The sequence below is a fragment of the Protopterus annectens genome, chromosome 7.part0, assembly GCF_019279795.1.
Source record: "Protopterus annectens isolate FY-2018-M chromosome 7.part0, PAN1.0, whole genome shotgun sequence".
Classification (NCBI taxonomy): Eukaryota; Metazoa; Chordata; order Ceratodontiformes; family Protopteridae; genus Protopterus; species Protopterus annectens.
In genome coordinates this window covers 646,699,664-646,718,964 of record NC_056739.1, presented here as the reverse complement: position 1 = coordinate 646,718,964, position 19,301 = coordinate 646,699,664, and positions in this window count along the sequence as shown.

Genomic DNA, 19,301 nt, shown 5'->3' with positions numbered 1-19,301 from the left:
CTTTTTCTAGCATGTCGAAGGGTCAGTTGCTGGCCTCCTCTCCTGTTCAGCTGGTAAATCTGGGCATCTTGAGGCAATGTTACAACTCCTTCTCCCACAAAACACAAATACATGTGAGAGATGCAACTATATAGCCAAACTGGAGGCTGAGCTCTCTCAACTCAGGACTGGCAAGACCAGACAGGAGGAGAAGGAAACCACGCACACCACAAACCCAGTTTCACATAGAACTATCACAACTGCAAAACAAACACATAAACACACAAAGACATACTCGGAGGCACTGATCAAAAATCTACCAAAACTACAGAGGCCTCCAAAGCAGACACCCAAGCAACTGCCACCTCAAGACATAAGACATGCAACACATAGTTCTCAAAGTCAGTGTGCTAAACAGTCACAGCCCTTAAGGCCAAACACAATGCCAGACACACTTGTTATAGGTGACTCCATAGTCAGACACACTGACGTCCCACTCATCAGACTGAACAAGGAAACGATCACAGTGAGCTGCCTGTCAGGCGCTAGAATCCGCCACATAACACAAGCACTCAGGTCACTCCACAGCAAGTACAAGTATGACTCAGTCATTGTCCATGCCGGTGTGAACGACCTGAGACGTACCTCCCTGGACTACATGAAAAGAGACATAGAGGAGCTCTCAGATTATGTAGCCCAGGCCGGTATGACCCTGACCCTGAGCAGTATCCTACCCTCACCAAGAATGATGCCACAACACAGAGACAAAATGATCAGCTTTAATAATTGGCTTAATTACTGGTGTCATTCTAAGGGGATCCAATGTCTGTCTGCCTGGGATGACATGCTTGACAAGCCACGCTGCTTCACAAGGGACGGCTTGCACCTGTCACCCCTGGGCTTCCAGATATTGGCAAAGGCTCTTGCCACCCCCATAGTGCCTTTTTTAGGCAAGGCTCAAATGATAAACCTACCGCCCTAGAAAACAAAAATGGAGAAAAACTAAGGGTAATACTGCTCAATGCCATAAGTCTAAACCTCAAGATGCACACCCTCGAAGCCCTCCTCAGTATGGAGAACATCGATGTCTGTGCTGTGACTGAAACCTGGTTCAAGGCTCCTGAGAGCACCCCAGCACTATCAGGTTATACCTCATATCATGCGTTCCAGCCCCAAAATCCGGACCGAACCACAAAAGGAGGGAGAGTATCCATATTCATAAAGGATACCCACACCTCCAGGTTAGTGGCATCGCACGAAGCATCGGAGACCATCCAGGTGCAATTAACCATAGGTAAAACTGCCCTACAGTTTGTAACATGCTACAGACCACCTTCTCAAACTCAGGAAACCCACACAGCCTTCCTGAAGACACTGGAGAGTATGAATGTCTCTCCAAACACCATCATATTGGGTGACTTCAACTACCCAAACATAGACTGGGAACATTACTCAAGCCCCAACACCCTAGCCCAAAGGTTCCTTGAGTTCATAAACTCAAATGCTATGGAACAACTAGTCACCATTCCCACAAGAGGAGAAAATATACTAGACCTGATCATCACAAACATGGGGACAAAATGCTCCACACCGAAGTATATCCCTCATTGGTGAGATCAGACCATAAATTAATCTCACTGGAGATCCACATCCCCTCCCCACCCCAGTAAAAGACCACAGTGAAGAACTTCTCAAAAGCAAACTTCACACTTCTTAAGACTGGAGTGGTATCCTTCAAGCCCCCGAGCCAGTGGAAACCACAACCCACGCTGCTGAAACCCTTACAAATGCCTTCTACGAGCACCTCCAGGAATGTATGGATCAAGCAATCCCTAATAAAATCAAGACCCTTTCCACCAAAGGCAGGCGCCCAGACTGGTGGACTCCAGCCATAAACAAACTCTACAACAAGAGGAGAAAGCTACTACATGACAGAGCAAAATCCCTAAAAGGGAAGGTATCTCTGATCAATACTAGCAAAAAACTACGATCACTCATAAAATCATCCAAGGCCAACTTTGAGAGAAAAATCGCTAATGACACAAAAGACAATCATAAAGCCTTCTTTAGCTATGTTAGAAACCTGGGTGGAAACTCCCAGATATGCTCAGAATTAGTCCAAAATGATAAAAATCACTGAACCCACAGACATTGCCAACATACTGGCAGACAGGTTCAGTGCAAATTTCTCCCTCTCCCCCAAAAGGAGAAATATCTATCCCACCAGAGTCTAGCCTCCCAAACATCTCAGATGCCCAGGTGAGAGCTGCTCTCTCTAAAGCAAAAACACAGTATCAATGGGACCGGACGGTGTCCCCGGCTGTGTGCTACGAACTCAATGAGGAACTAAACCCACACATAAGGCTGCTGTTTAATCTTAGCCTTACTACAGGATACGCACCCAAAGAATGGCGACGGCAACTGTGGTCCCACTCCACAAAGGCGGTGCTTCTACGGACCCTGAAATTACCGCCCCATAAGCTTGACGAGCCTTGTCTGCAAAGCTATGGAGAGGATCATAATGGAACTCATAAATAAAGACATTGGGGACCTACAGACACTGGATCCTACCCAATTTGGCTTTGTCAAGGGCAGATCCTGCCTCTTGAACTTGGTCGACTTTTGAAACAGTCACTAAGGCCATTGATGAGGGTAAGGCAGTTCACACAGCCTACCTTGACCTAGCAAAAGCGCTCGACACAATACCCCACTCGGGCATCATAGAAAAGCTCACCAGCTTAGATGTAAACCCATATGTCACAAGATGGGTTGCAAACTGGCTCAAGGACAGAACACACAGGGTTAGAGTTGCTGGTGCCATGTCAGACTCTAAGCTGGTCACGAGCGGTGTCCCACAGGGCTCAGTCCTGGGCCCCCTCTTGTTCGGAATTTATTTTTCTGAAGTGCAGGCAAACATAGGGGATTGTGGCTGACAAAATTTGCAGATGACTGCAAACTGGGCACCATAATTGACACTCCATCAGACACAGACATCCTCCAGAAAGGTCTCATAGAAATGGATAACTGGTGCCAGAGCCATGGCCTTAAGCTAAATGCCAAAAAATGTATAGTCATACCCTTTTGGAAAAACAAGGTAACCCCTAATTACCACATAGGTGGTAATCCATTAAACACGGAAGAAGTTATCAGGGACCTGGGGACCCAAGTTGACAGTAACCTCTCTTTTGACACTCACATTGCCAAAGTGGTTAGGAAGACCTTCTACATTGCCCACCTGATCATGAAGGATTCACATCCAGATCAGGAGAGGTCATTGTACCCCTGTACTCTTCACTTATCAGACCAATGATTGAGTACAACGCCCCATTCGGAATGTACCTTACCCGACACCTGCAGCAGTTGGAAAGACCCCAAAAGTTCCTCACCAAAAGGATAAAGGGGCTCAAACATATGTCATACGATGGCCGACTGAAGAAACTCCAGCTCTATTCAGTCGCATACCGTCTGCTCAGAGGTGATCTGTGCCTGACATACAAGGCCATGTCCAACCCGAATTAATGGACATGCTCCACCTCAAAAATCCAAATCCACCAGAGCCACGAGAGCAAGAGACTTAAACCTCAACACGGATATAAATAGGACGTGCTGGAGGGACAGATTCATCACCCAGAGACTCCCTACACTATGGAACAAAATCCCAGTCCATGTGAGGCAGAGCCCCTCACTGACTCTGTTCAAGAGAAATCTTGACGAGTGGATGGGAGATCGTAGGTTTACCCCGGGAATTATCTCTGTATCACTGCTGGACAGAGGCACAGCAAACTAATGGGTATAGTATTCTCATCCTAAGGGGTGGTGAAAGCCACACACACTCTGGCTAGGCTTATAAATGCCCTAGGGCAGATAGCCTAGTATGAACCTATGAACCTATAAGAGAACATTTTCCCAATTTGGGTATTAATTGTAGTGTTCTGGAAGCGGCATAGGGAACAGACCAGCTTAGCTTTGAGGACATGAAAACATCTGGAAATGAGACTACATGTGAATATGCATTCTCCTGTACTGAATTCTAATTCTCAAGGATGATGAATGATGCTACATCAGCAATCCTTAAGATGAATATCTGCTGCATTTCTGTTTGCCCACGATGTTCTGTCACTGCTTGCACAATGTACCACTTACTTTACCTTATTCTGTACAAGAAGGGCATACTGTAAATTAAGCATACCGTTTTATAACCATCTTGATTATTCAACCATTATCCACTGTTGCACTTTCCAATATTTAAGCAATAATCCATGACTGTGCATGGGTATATAAAAATTTACCCATGGTTGGTGTGGTTTGATCACTTGGGCAAAGCCACAGTGATTAAACAAAGCCAACTGTGGGTAAATCCTGATGTACCCACAAACAGGAGTGAATTATGGCTATTATACAATTACACTGTTTAAGAAAGAAATTGATTTTCACTTGCACTTTATTCAGTCTTCCTTATGCTGATGTACTGCATATCTGTGTGGGATGTACATTCCCATGCTTGCACAGTACACCAGTGCAGAAAAAGTGACACAGAAAAAAGAATTACCATTGTTTTTTTGTTTCTTTTTAACAATTAAAAAAATAGAGATTTCTGAGGGGCAGTGCAAAGATATAAGGAAAATCAGGTAGATTGCTATTTAGTTTGTCAGAAAGTACCTGATTTTTTTTGTATTTTGCTCTGTCCCTCAGCATATATACCAGATTTTTCTGTATTTTGCTCTGTCCCTCAGCATATGCCAATAGAAAGGATGACCACTCAATAATACTTGAGTCGCTGGACTTTTTTCTATTGGTATATGCTCGATATTCAACAGACATGGTGGTTGGGCTGCGCAATCAGCATGCTCGTTTTTGAATACTAATGACCCTTTATTTTATAATTATTGATATATTGGGTTTGGGGCTGTGGCATAACGGTTAAGATGTTTGCCTTAGAGACACAAGGTACAAGATTTGTAATTGTCTATGAACCTGCATAAGCAGCCCGTGTTCAACATAATATTACTTGTCCATCACTAGATCTTTTGGTGCAGTTGCTTTGTATCACCTTCATAACTAGGTTTACAGTATCGGTGCTGATACTGGCAACCTTTTGGTACTTTCTATTGGTAGTAGTTTGTTGCTGGGGATTATATAATTGCACAGGTTGCTTATTATTCCCCCATGTGTCAGTGACACTTGACATTTGTTAGACAGTTGCACTGGTGTCCAAGTTACAAAAATGTACGTGTTGGTCTTTGATGCATAATACTTTTTGTGAATCACTCACTAAACAAGTGTGCACTGTGTCACCACAATTTTTCTTGGTGTTTAATTACACACAGTGTTTGTGAATCTTGCTATACGTCTGATTATAATATCATTGCTAGGTAATACAAGTATCTGTAAATTTCTGTGGAAAGTAGTCAGAGTTAATATTAAAATGAAATGTTATACGTGAGGATATTTCAGCTTTTTGATTTGTAGTTTGTTCAGATTTGACCCACTCAGATGTTTATTTGCAGTTACATATTTTCTTGAGCCCAGACAGTAGTTCTTAGTAGAAAAGAAAGTACAATCCCTACAGCGGCCCTCCTTATCTGATTAAGGGTGTATTGACATTTTATAGTTAGGAAATGGACAGACCTTCACCCTTCTCCAGAGCCAAGTTCTGGGTCACAACCCCTGTGTCCACAAGCTCCACCAGAAATGTAATCAGTCTGGTGCCTTTGTTTGGTTTGAGGTTTAGTGAGGCTGTATACTGGAACAATGGTCAAGGAATCAGTGTTTGAAACAGTGTTCCCAATATTTTAGTCAATTTGGTGCCATCTTCTTTTTTTTTTTTTTTTTTACCTTGGTTGAATATAATCGCTTCTGTTTTCTTTCTTTTTTTCTTTTTTTTTTTTTAGAGCAATTCATTTACTTAATGCCATTGCAGAAATTGTGCAGCCATCACTGGTCATACTCATGTTTTTTTTATTTGTTCATTTTTTTTTTTTTTTTTTATGTTAACTATCTACTAGTTGGACAAGCCCACAAGGTAAAATGACAGTCACCACAGACTGCTGAAAGGTATAAAGTATAACACAGCGGCACAAGTAGTAAAATGACAGAGGACCAGGACATTAATAAACCAACAAAAGCAAAGAAAGAGATAGACACAAAATAGCAGCTTAATGGAAGTAATGCAGCTAGTTAAGTCTGGGGAACTAATACAGCAGATGCATAATGTAGGCAGAATCGTCAGGTAGAAAAAAAAATGCAAGTTAAATGTTGAACAGTGAATGCGGAGGATAAGCCAAAAGTCTTTACTGAGGCTGAAGAAGCAGCCAGCATATATAATCTGGAAACAGCTGCCTGAATTTGAGTACTGAGGACCACCTTCTTGATTATCTGATCTTAACGTAGTGTCCAGATGCTCTGCATCACATCTAACATCATCTTGAATAGGTCTATTGGTACAGGAAACACACTTTTGGTAGGATAGATTTAAAGGAAACTAAGAAGAGAAACATTCACTTTATAGAAAGCCTGCTTACATTTTTAAGGAGGAACAACCAGAACAAAAGGCATTATTATATTATACATGTGTCTGCATTCTAGTGCATGTTTACATTTCAAACTTGTATTATATTTCATGGACCAAATGATACTTGTGTTGAGGAGTGTGTTCCTTGTACCAACCCCGACTGAGCAGCCTACTACAAACTTATTCACTGGTTAGTGGATCCCCCCAAAGTGGGTGGTGTATAGCTACAATAATGGAAGCATTTATGATGGAGTGGGGCAAGTGAAGGAGAGTAGGGGAAAGCTGTGGGGCAGGAGTGAGGTATTATCTGCAAGATCAAGGTATACTAGATAAATTCTATTTTTCAGTAATAATATGCAGTATAATTTATTGCAATGTAATACAAATAAGTTCCGATCACAGCCAAAGTCACTACAAATACATGCTTTCACAGCAGTACAGTTTTAGGTGAAATTCAGAAAAAAAACTGTTTTCCTGACTTCTAGCTACAGATACCTGAGCTTGGTTCTACATAGTCTTCCACCAGTAAAACGTGCCATTGTTAATGCTGATGAGGAAATCCAGAAGTGAAAAGGAACAGCATAAATGTCATTACTGAAGGAGCACAGAATGCTTTAGTCTTACTTTAACATAAGGTTTGCCAGATCATGAAAATATTTTTTGAGTTGTAATTATAGAAAGCATGTATTATATTCAGTAAAACATACTGCACACTAACATCTTTTGAGGCAAACACACCCAACCAGTACATTATTTTATGTTTAATAAAATTTACCCCATTTCAGAATTCATGTCTAGGGGTGCCAAAGCCAGACATAATGACAATAATGATGCAAGAAACAACATTTCTGTAGTCACTTTAGCATGTTATTTTATTGTTTAGATGTACTGAATGTGTGGATACCTTGTACTCAGGCCTTGTACCTTGTTAACTCAGGCATGTACATACTTGTGTCAGATCAGCGTATCCTACATTATGGTCAGAGACACAGGAGCTCCACCCTGTAGCTCACAGCAAGCGCTCATCCTGCAAACATGACAGGATGCCGTGCTTTTAATGAAGTAATGCGTTAACTACAAACAGAATTCCCTGCACACTGTAACAAGGAAAGAAGACAGAACACCATCTAGAAATGTTTATAATACCAGCAGCATGCAGGGAACAAACTTCTGCTTGAGTTTCGGGTTGCTGATTGAATATGTCTTACATTGTATCTGCGTGGGGCCTTGCCTTTCATGCTGTCTATTAGTCAGTATCCACTTTTAAAATAAATGACAGTTACTAAAATAGCTGGACTAACAGGCAGGAAAACTGGCCTGCAACTGCTAGGTAATTAGACAAAGACAAAGTAATGATAGACAGACCTGAAGGATTCCAGCAAGTGATAGTTGTTCATACAGAGTTTTCTGCTGAGAGGGTGGAATGTCAAATTACTTTTGAGTTCAGTAGTTTTTGACAGCATTACCAGCATAAGGTGGTTAGAAGCTTTAAAGACTAAACAGAATGCAAAGTAGCCCATCTCGCAAAGGTTTAACCCTCTACCCAGCTCCAGACAGTTTATTTTCTGGACAACATCCATTTTTACAAATAGGAAAAAAAAATTCTTAAATGACAGCCTTAAGAGGAAAAAGACATTCTCAAAAAAAGACATTCTAAAACAAGAAAGAAAGAAAATACTTAATGTAAAGCTTGATAAACATGTCATTCAAAAATGTAAAAATCTCAGGGTTAAAAATAAATTAACTGAATTTAAAAAGTGTACACCCTAGCATACAGACATGGCATAAGCCTTTACTGACATATTCAGACAGCAGTTAACTGGCTGTTTGTTATATTTACAGTTAAAATATTTTTCAGGGTGTAGTTGCATATATCCACACCCAAAAGTACTGGCACAGCAAAGGTACAGTCATGAATACCACACAGGATATATACACATCAAACATCAAAGGTACATCACAGTTTCAAACAACAGTAGGAAAACACACATGTGGAATGCAATGCATTTAGCAGACAATAAATCATAAAAACATGCTCCAGGTGTTTCTTGTATTGGGTTTTCTGGGTGATAACAGGGCATTTCATTTGACAAGAACATCACAAACAATCAGAAACACATGCCTAAATAGTGGAGGAATGAGTATGAGGGCTGCGACAGCTCTCACCAAGTACAAGCCTGATACTGGTTGCTGGAGGATACTTTGGCAGTACCACCATCAAGCAGCCATGGATAATGTGGGAGGGACATCCACAGAGCCACAGCTATGTAGATACAGGACAGAAATGACATGTCCAGGCAACCTTGCTGGTCCAAACCCCATGGTGGAAAGGAGCTGGATAGATGTTACTGAGTGGCCCAAGATGCTTTGTGGTCGTTATATAGGAGCCTAAGCTCCACAATGGCATTTGACATCACATGCACATCACAGTCCATATTGTGTCCCTCATGGCTGCCAAAAGGCCCTGCAATAGGTCTTGGGTTATTTACAACAATGCCCTCCATGTGACCTGACTGTTAGCAAAAGTTTTAGTGCTATGATTACCAAGGCTACACAGCCCCTACTTCCACCCAAACCTCCTGTTGTTGTGTCTCCCTCTCTTTCTCATCACAGTCTACAATACACAAGCAGGAAAAGACGGCATCCACTTGCACATCTACACCCAATAGGATAACTGCGTTCACTTAACACCGTATATATTGGCATGCCTCTGGATATCTCATTTAGCATTTTTCCCTGCAAAATATACAAACAATAAAACCTGAATGTCTGTGAACATATCCAGAAATGGCCACACCTGCCAAGCCATACGCAAATTAATTATGATAAGATGGTGCATAATGTGTGTCCTTTTCCTTGGTCAAGTGTACAGTGGATGAGCTTTCAAATCACTAAGCACACTTCCACAACATGCAATGTGTAAATCAATGTTGCATTTGGGAGTCACTGCCAGCACACTTTGTATTTGTGCACCAGCAGTAGTGGTTAAAAGTCTTCTGTGCTTTCAGATCCTTCTATAAATAAATGTGTAGCTATGGAGCAAGTGTATTGAAACAGAGTGGATGTGGAAGGTAAAGGCCCCAGATTGGGGTTTTGGAAGTCCTTCAACCTTGCAAAGCACTTCTATTTATTATTTTCATCCAGTTGAAGCTACAGTTTGTTTTATATAGTTGAAATTTTTAACAAGTGTTGTCTGTTGTGCCAGTGTTAGTAATATACATTTGGTCTACATAATGTGTGCAATTTTATGAGCTTTTCTCTTATAAATGCAAAAGGGATAAAAACACTGATGAAAGTAAACTAAGAAACCAAGAGAAAAATCACTAAACTTCTGATGAAGTCCTAAGAAATGAAAGTGCTTAACTGTGTGTCAATACACTGTGAACACTGGTGGATTTTGCTCCTGGTTTTGTGATTTTCTCCTGGTTTCTAAATGTAAAAGGGGATAAAAAGAAAGAAAGAAAATGTATGAATCTATTAGCAGGTCATAAAATGTAATTACATTCTGCTTTAAAGAAATAGTTGAGTAGAACTGTGAAATTACAGAAACTGTATGTCTTGCAGTTAGCACAGAGGACTAAAGATCTGACTTGTTAATAAGCTACTTCCTGTGCCAAGGGTACAGGGTTTGAATCTTTCTATCTTCCCTTGCCTTCAGTGTGACCTGAACAAGTCAATTAGCCAGATGCTGTTTTGGAGCAATTAGGAACTTGGACTAGGCTCGATAAAGGTCTCCTAGACTGCATGCCTAGCAACTACCTAGGAACATATGAAAAGAAAACAGATGTTAAAACACATAGAGTTAAGAAATATATGTCAACAGTCAGTTATATTAGTGTTATTGTCTCTCAGCTACAGTAATTATCCCTTTTCCTTTACAAGTGGACCCTACTCAGTTTGGATTTGTAAAAGGCAGATCATGTCTCCTAAACCTGATTGACTTCTTTGAAGCTATCACCAAAGCCATAGATGAGGGTAAAATGGTTCACACAGCTTATCTAGATCTCGCCAAGGCTTTTGACACCATCCCCCACTCTGGAATTATAGATAAGCTCACTAAACTAGGTATAAATCCCTATGTCACAAGATGGGTTGCCAACTGGCTCATGGACAGAACCCACACTGTGAAAGTAGCGGATTCCAAATCTGACATCAGAACAGTGACAAGTGGAGTACCACAGGGTTCAGTCCTGGGTCCTCTCCTGTTTGATATCTACTTCTCTGAAGTGCAGGCCAACACAGAAGGTCTTTGGCTAACAAAGTTTGCAGATGACTGCAAACTAGGAGCCATAATCAAAACTCCTAACGATGTGGACAAACTACAAAAGGGCCTGACTGAGACAGATACCTGGTGTCAAAGCCATGGCCTGAAGCTCAATGCCAAAAAGTGTACTGTCATCCCCTTCGGTAAAAACTCTGTACCCATGAACTACCACATAGCTGGTAGCCTACTTAATGCCGAAAATGTGATGAGACCTTGGGACACAGGTGGACAGTAGTCTCTCCTTTGATAATCACATCACCACAGTGGTCAGGAAATCCTTCTACGTGGCTCATCTCATCACAAAAGGCTTCTCATCCAGAAAAAAAGAGGTCATTGTTCCCCTCTACTCATCACTCATTAGACCCATTATAGAGTACAATGCCCCTTTTGGTATGTACCTCACAAGACATCTACAACAACTGAAAAGACCACAGAAATACCTCACAAAGAGGATTACTGGCCTCGAACAGATGCCCTATGCAGACAGTCTCAAAAAACTACAGCTTTACACCATCACATATCGCCTACTCAGGGGCAATCTCTGCCTAACATACAAAGCTATGTCAAACCCAGAGCTGTTGGACATGCTCCACTTAAATAAATCCCAATCCTTCCGAGCTACACGCTCTAGGGACCTTAACCTTGTCACCGCAATAAACAGAACATGCTGGAGGGATAGATTCCTGTCCCAGAGACTTCCCATACTCTGGAACAGACTACCTATCTATGTCAGACAGAGCTCCTCATTAGCACTCTTCAAGACAAATCTTGATGATTGGATGGGAAATGGGAAATTCACCCCAGGGATCACTTCTGTGGCTCTGCTCGACAGAGGCACAGGGAAATAATTTTCTTGGGTGGCGAAAACCAGGGTACATTTTTTGGCTAGGCTTGTATGGGCCCTAAGGCCGATAGCCTAGTACCTACCTATGAACCTAAGTAACAGAGCTGGCTTAGTTACTTCTGCTGTGGGAAAGCTTCCTACTACAAGAAATGATGTAATGAAGCCTAAGAGCACAACTGAGGAACTAACATGCACACAGATGTTAGCTTGATCTTTATTCTGTCCTGCTTTTGCTTAGAAGATGATCACATCCCTGTATGTCATTTTACTGTTCTATGCACACTTTTTCATTACCTTGCATATTTAACCTGTAACTTCATTATTACCTAACATTAATTATTTAAACCAGCATATTTTCACGTTTAAGCTCTTCTGGCTTGTCTGTATTATGCGTGTGTTTTTGCTGTTTACTATCTGAAATGAGGGTTATTATTTACCACTGGTTAACAAGCTAGTTAATAATATGTTGCTGGTCCACTTCCACTTAGGTGTGAGCATTTGGGTCTACTACAAGGGACATATTAATTTGTATAATTCCATATTTGGCTATTTTGGCTATTTTAAGAGTAGCTAGCAAATGACGGTCCCTTGCCATTCATTCCAGAGTAGTGACAGTACTACAAAGCCAGAAGGAGAGCTGAGAAGAAGTGGAAAAAATATGCCAGGCATCCCTGGGAATTGTGTATATGTACTTGCAAAATATAACTCATGTAAAAGCCAGGTACTGTGATTAAGGGGCACTGATAAACATTGTGGTTCACAGACAGAGTGGTCAGCAAGGAGAATGAGTTCTGAAGGTGGCTTGTGTGCAGCCTAATCAGTGGATGGATGTTGAAAGTTCATACCCAGGACAGCAGTGCACAGTCCCGTTATACTGATGGGGCCAGGTAGCATTTTGTGAATTGATTACTGAGTTAGATTTGTGTACACTTTGTGTATTACACTTTAATTTGTCTGGGTTCCAGGGGTATTACTCGAGGCAGTATTCCTCAGATGCCAACTGGGATGTCTTCTTCACATCTGGCAGCACTGCAAGCCACAATTCCTCATGTTTGCTTGGCATTGGTGGGATTCAAACTTCTCTCTATAGCAGCCATCGCATATTTTTGGTAATGACCCCTTGACCATGGTGGGATTCAAACACCAACCATGCTACAGTATGCAAAAAGTCTATTTGTGCTATAAGGGAATTATTGTGCAATACATAGTGATGGTTTGCCTGCATTATGCCATCACCATCACATGGCATAAACAAAATATACTCCATGCCCTGCAGAAAAAAAGAAGCCTACATGTATGTAGTTCTGGTCACTAACCTCAGCCTACTTTAAATGTATTTAGTTAGTAAGCCTACTGCAGCCTGCAACCATCCCTCCCTTCCCGACTTTACAGTCTTGCATTTTTCCTTGGCCGCTTTAGGTCAGCAATAAAAGTTTTTTTCTTTTCACCACTAGGTGGCAGCATATGCTCATAATAGGCGCCATACCCTGCACCTTAGCCCTACCCGATAACCTAACATTCCCTGCTGCTGCATTTTTATCTTGTATGTCCTCTTCTTTTTCCTGAAAAAGTCCCTCACAATCTCCTTGCCCTATGCTAGTGTAATTTTTGCACTCCGATCCCGGGCTCTCCCTCAAACTGCAGAAATTACTTACCAAAGTTGCCTGGCTATAGCTCCATCCCACCCACAAGGTCCAAGCCACTGATTGTTTTTGTGGGCTTCACTCCTTCTAGGCTCTACCCGCTCTGTTTGCCCTTCAGGCTCACTCCACTCCCCTACCCTGCCCCCAAATCCCATCCACCCCCTACTTACACATTTATAGATCCCCAAACTCCTCCCTCTCCCTCCCCTTACCAATCACAGACATCCAATAATTCATCCCACCCACCTCCTACCTCTTCTACTACCACCACCTACTTCACAACAATGCCCTTCATCTCATCACTCCCTGTAACACCATCTACCTTACTAATCTCTCTCACCTGTCTCACATATCTTACACAGCTCCCTAACCCCAACCTAGACCTCAGTTCACACTTACAGCCCACTAATACATACCACCAACCCCCCACATCATTCTACTCACACATTTCACATGAAATCTTCTCCTTCAACCCAACCTATTTATTTAAACCTAGACTTCTGCCTACCCCTCCCTCCCCACACCCCATCGTCAAATGTCATACCAGAAAATCTTTACTCTTGCATAACCCTAACTCCCCATCCCAAAAAGACTACGTCATACAACTCCTCCTCCACATCTCTCTTTCACTGTCCGATGACATCCAATCCAAACCTGGTCCCACCTCCTGCATTAAAAACCACCAACCTTACAAACCAACCCCAAAAACCTAAGTCCTTTCACCTCACTACTCTTAATGCATAAAGCCTTAGAAACAAAATCCCTAACTTCCATGCTTGGTTCTCCCACAACCACCCTGACATCACTGCAATTTCTGAAACTTGGCTAAAGCCCTTTATAAAAGATCCCAAAATTCTACCACCTGATTATCAAATCATTCACAATGACAGAACCCACCAAAAAGGAGGTGGGGTAGCTATTACCTACTCCTCCTCCCATACCTTAGCACCTTACACAAATCATATCCCAACCTTTGTCAATGACAAAATTACAATAAGTCTACTAGAAATAAACAACCTCAAGTACATATGCATCCATGCCCTCTATATTTCCCCAGCAGATAACATAAAAACACTTGAAGAGATCCTCTCCTGGTTTTCCTCCAACATTAAAAATGAAACCTATATCCTCAGTGACACAAAAATTAACTGGGTCTCTTTTAACTCAGAAGCCCCTTCCCACACAATTAACCTGTACAATTTCTCACAACTTATTAACTCTCCAACCAGACCAAATAAAGATGGTACCTCTGGAACCATCATAGACTGGATTCTAACAACTCATCCAGACCTTATCACCAATGCCAGTATACTACCAGACCCTCTCATGACCACCTATCAGTCTTCACCGACCAACTCCCCTCTCCTCTTTAAAAACAGCATCATTACATTCAAACCTGCAACCTCTCCTTTTTCAACCCTTTGACTTTTAAAGAATGTCTAAAGAACACTGACGGGACACCATTAAAAACCCATCTACTAGATGATGCCGTATCCTTCTTCAACCACTCATTACTAACCATTCTTAACCAACAAGCCCCTCTTCAAACCAAACGCATCAAATCCAATCCCTGCCCCGGTTAACAAAAGAAACTAAACTAGCTATGCACCAAAGAGGCAAAAATGGATGCAATATCAAAAACACAAAACCCCCACCTCCCTCCAAGAATTCAAACAACTTTGGAACTCCACAAAAAAACTAATTACAAAAGATCACAAAGCTTACTACCATAAACTGCAATCCTTGTACTCAACAAATCCAAAAAAATTCTGGGACTCCATCTCTTCCATTCTCCACCCTGGTAACAATGAAAATCCCGGCCCTAATCTCAAACTAACTGACTTTGAAACTGCCACCCAATTTAACTCATTCTTCATAGATTGTATTGCAAAACTATTCACCTCTTTCTCTCACACCCCCTCCAGCCCCCTGCCCTCCCCCCACTCCCTCAATCATCTACCTCCCTCCTCACCCTTCAGCCTAACTCCCATCCCCACAAGTACAATCAAAAGACTTCTCCTCAAACTCAAACCCTGTCGCAACACACCTGATAATCTTCCATCAACCTTTCTCAAAAACCGGCAGACAGCATAGCCTATCCCATCGCCATCCTTATTAATAGATCCATTGAAGAATCCTACATTCCATCCATCTGGTGCCATGCTTACATTATCCCTCTCCACAAAGGTGGCAAAAACACAGAGACTACCAATTACAGATCCATTGCTATCCGCTCTCCTCTGACTAAAATACTGGAAAAAAATATCCAAGCTCAGTTCATGCCATACTTAACTCTAAACAATCTCCTCTCCCAAACTAAACACGGCTTCCGCCCTGGCCACAGTACCATGACCGCCCTCCTCTCCTTTCTTGAAACCATCAATCCTGAACGCAACTCTGCCAAATTCATTTCTACACTGTTTCTAGATCTAAGGCCTTTGACATCATCTTTCACACACTACTCCTAGCCCAACTCTCTGCCCTACATTTCTCTCCCACCTCCATTTCCTGGTTTTCCAGCTATCTGTCCAACTAACAGGCTGTCCACTGGAAAACTGCAACCTCCCCCATCCTTCCCACACCCACCGGTGTACCACAAGGTTCTGTTCTTGGTCCTCTTTTCTTTAACATATTCATCAACAACTTCTGCCACTCCATCCCTGAATCCTCACTCATCCAATATACGGATGACTCCACTATAACATGCTCAGCCCTCTCTCCCTCTGAACTCCTATCTAAAACCCAACTAGTCTTCTCCAAAACAGAAACCTGGATGCAAACCAACCATCTGGCCCTAAATGCAAACAAAACTAAACCCATGATTTTTACCCCCACCAAAAACTCCAATATTTACAAAACCTCATTTATCATTCATAGCCAGAATAACTCTCCTCTGGACATTGTCCCTAATACTAAGCTTCTTGGCATCATCATAGACAAAGACCTAAATCTGATACCCATATTCATTCCACAATCAAGAAAACCCATCAAAAATCGGTCTCCTCTACAGACACAACTGCTTCCTCAGCCCCTCAACCTGTCATAATCTTGCATTCACCTTCCTTCTCCCCTCACTTATCTATGGTGCTCCTCTGTACACCAATATCTAACTTGGCCTGCAATCTAAACTCGAATCCTGCTACCACAAAATATGCAAAGTTGCAACCAACTCTAAAAAATTCATCCCACCACTGCCATTCCCTCCACACCCTCAATTGGCTCAAAATTCCCAACTACCTGAGATATCTACAACTTACCTATGCCCACAAGCTCATCTTAAAACCAACTAACGGCCCCTCTCTTGCCTCTTCTTTAAAACCCTACATACCTAACTGCTCACTCAGATCCAAAAATCAAAACCTCCTACAAGTACTCAAACCATCACATCCTCCAAGCCAAGTACTACTCATGTGAACTCCCCCCCCCCCTTTGCAACCTTCCCAACCACAACATCTTCAAGTCTCACCTATTCTCTCATCTATCTTCCAAATGGGAATTTCCCTGTCAAGCTCCAACTTAAACTCCCCTTTAACCCACTCTCCTGCTACTCTCCAATCAAAGCAACCAAGTCATTCTTGCTCTACTAGGGACAGAACCACTCCCTCCCAATGATTTACCTCTGTGATATTGTAAATTCTCTCCCATACGTGTTAGCGATCTACCCTCCACTTGTGAGGCACTGCTGTCAAGTACATTATTCACTTTCTTTCTTTGATCAATATATACCTACTAACTACAGGCAATGACTTTATATTATATCTAACATGCTGTGTACTTCTCTACACATATGTACAATGTCTATATTCACAGTGACTATTGTGTTGTATATATGCTTTATGTTTAAATCTACTCACTGGATATTTTTAATTAATTTTGTTTACTTGTAACATGTAACTTATGTACAATAAATTCTTCTTATGGAGTTTTCTCCCCGGGCCTCCACTGAAAATGGGATCTTCATGGCCCAGTGGACTTCCCCGGTCATCAAACTGAAATAAATAATAAATGAATAAATAAAATATAATGTTCTCATATCACGAGAGCCACCATAGGTTCTTAGCCAACACATGCTGTATAGTAACAAACAGTATAAGTAATGGCACCATTTTGCCCATGGCAATCAATGCACTTATGCACAATGGCTCCCTGACAAACATGTGAGCCACAAGTGATTGAGACTTTAAAATGTGATCAAGAAAGTATGAATTCTGACCTGAACAATGAAAGCTGAAACTCCCTTCAAAAGCATCTGAGTGTGGAGGGGGGGTTTGCTCTCGAAGACCCAACAAAGGGGGACATGTCTCAACACCCTTGCTATCACTGTATCTCACATTAAGGGAAATGCTCCAAGGTACCACATTTTTTTTACATCAGAAATGAGCCCAAAGGCTCCTTTGCCTGCTTCCAATCCATCTGTGGGTTCTGTAGTCATGGCAGCAGGGAACATCAGAGCAGGCAATAACCCTACAGTTCATTTTTTCCTGCCCATAAATCTTCCATGAGCTCATAGCATGAATTAGGTGGTAAGGAGCAGACCAGCTTTAGTGGCCCTGACAGGCAGCCTACTATCACCTTTGGTAGAGCACCTCCCAGTGCAATCTGTACATGGCAGCATGAACTCAACAGACTCAAGTGCCATGAATAGACACCTAATGTTGTTGCTAGCAGTCACCCATGTGTTGAGACAGAGCTGCCTCCATTCCTCCAGGAAGGATGAGCAGGCAGTGGTCACTTACTCACTCCCATCCTGTCCAGCCAGCTCCTATAAGTGCTTGAGCTGCTGTCATGGGTTGGTAACCCATATAAAACGGGTGTTACAGGACATGAGACTGTGAAAAAGTCACACAAATTAAGGTTAATGTCATTGTTAACTTGTAACTCATAAATATACATATTAACATTGGCTATATGCTTTGAAACATCAGCACTAGTAATTTAATTGAAAGCATCATTGTCAAAAATACATATGCTTGCATTGCCCACCCATGAGACCAATTGTTTCAGGCAATGGGTAGGTAACTGAACTTATATTGTTATATTTACAGTCTGTTTTAGGTAAATATTTGACAAAGGTGCGAAGTTATATACAGGACACTAGAGACCTCCTACATAAATTATTTGACTGGCATTAGGTGAATGAAAGTCATGATTACATCTTTGTTATACTTGATATTAAGTCATTGTTTACTATGATTCTTATTGACTATGGGGTTGATGCTGTATGGAATTTCCTGTGTGTGACTACTAATATGCATGGGAGAGATTTTGAAAGTATATATGAACTTCTTGAAATTGTTTTGAGCAAAAATGTACTTATGTCCTGTGATTGTTTCTGTCATCAAATGACTAGCGTAGCTATGAGTACTTCAGTAGCTAATACTTACGCAAACAGCTGCAGCAAAATGGGAAGAAGATTATGTTTTTATTAACACGTGAATTTTGTGATAACGTTCTCTTCTTTAAGTGATTTGTTGATGAATCATTTTCTTGTGGGGTGGAGATACTGTTCACTTAGATCTGTTTATTGATTATTTGAATCATACAACTGATTTGTTATGGTTTACAGCAGAACACTCTAGACAGGCTATCAATTATTTAGATATTAGCTTAAAAAAAGATGGTTCTAATATCACTACCTATATCTATAGAAAATCTGTACAATGGGAAAGATTTACTCATAGAACTAGTATGTATGCCCCACACACATTTAGTATTGTTGTGAAAAATTAAATGAGATGATTATAGAATTTAAAGAACGTGGGTATGAGGACAGACTATTGCAGAATGTTAGGGATGATGTGTTGGCAGGTAATGCAAACCATATTTTATGGATTGTAGTATAGATATATCTAATACCAGGGACAGGACAAAAAATAATTATATGCCATATGTGACCACATATAGTAGAAGGTTTAATGGGGTTAGGGATATTATAACAAGAAACTGGAATATATTAAGGGCTACTACACCTGAGATATGTAGAATAATAGGTGAGAAAACCATACTCCGTATAAAGAAAGTGTTGTAATTTGAAGCGTCTTTTTTATAAAGATATGTCTG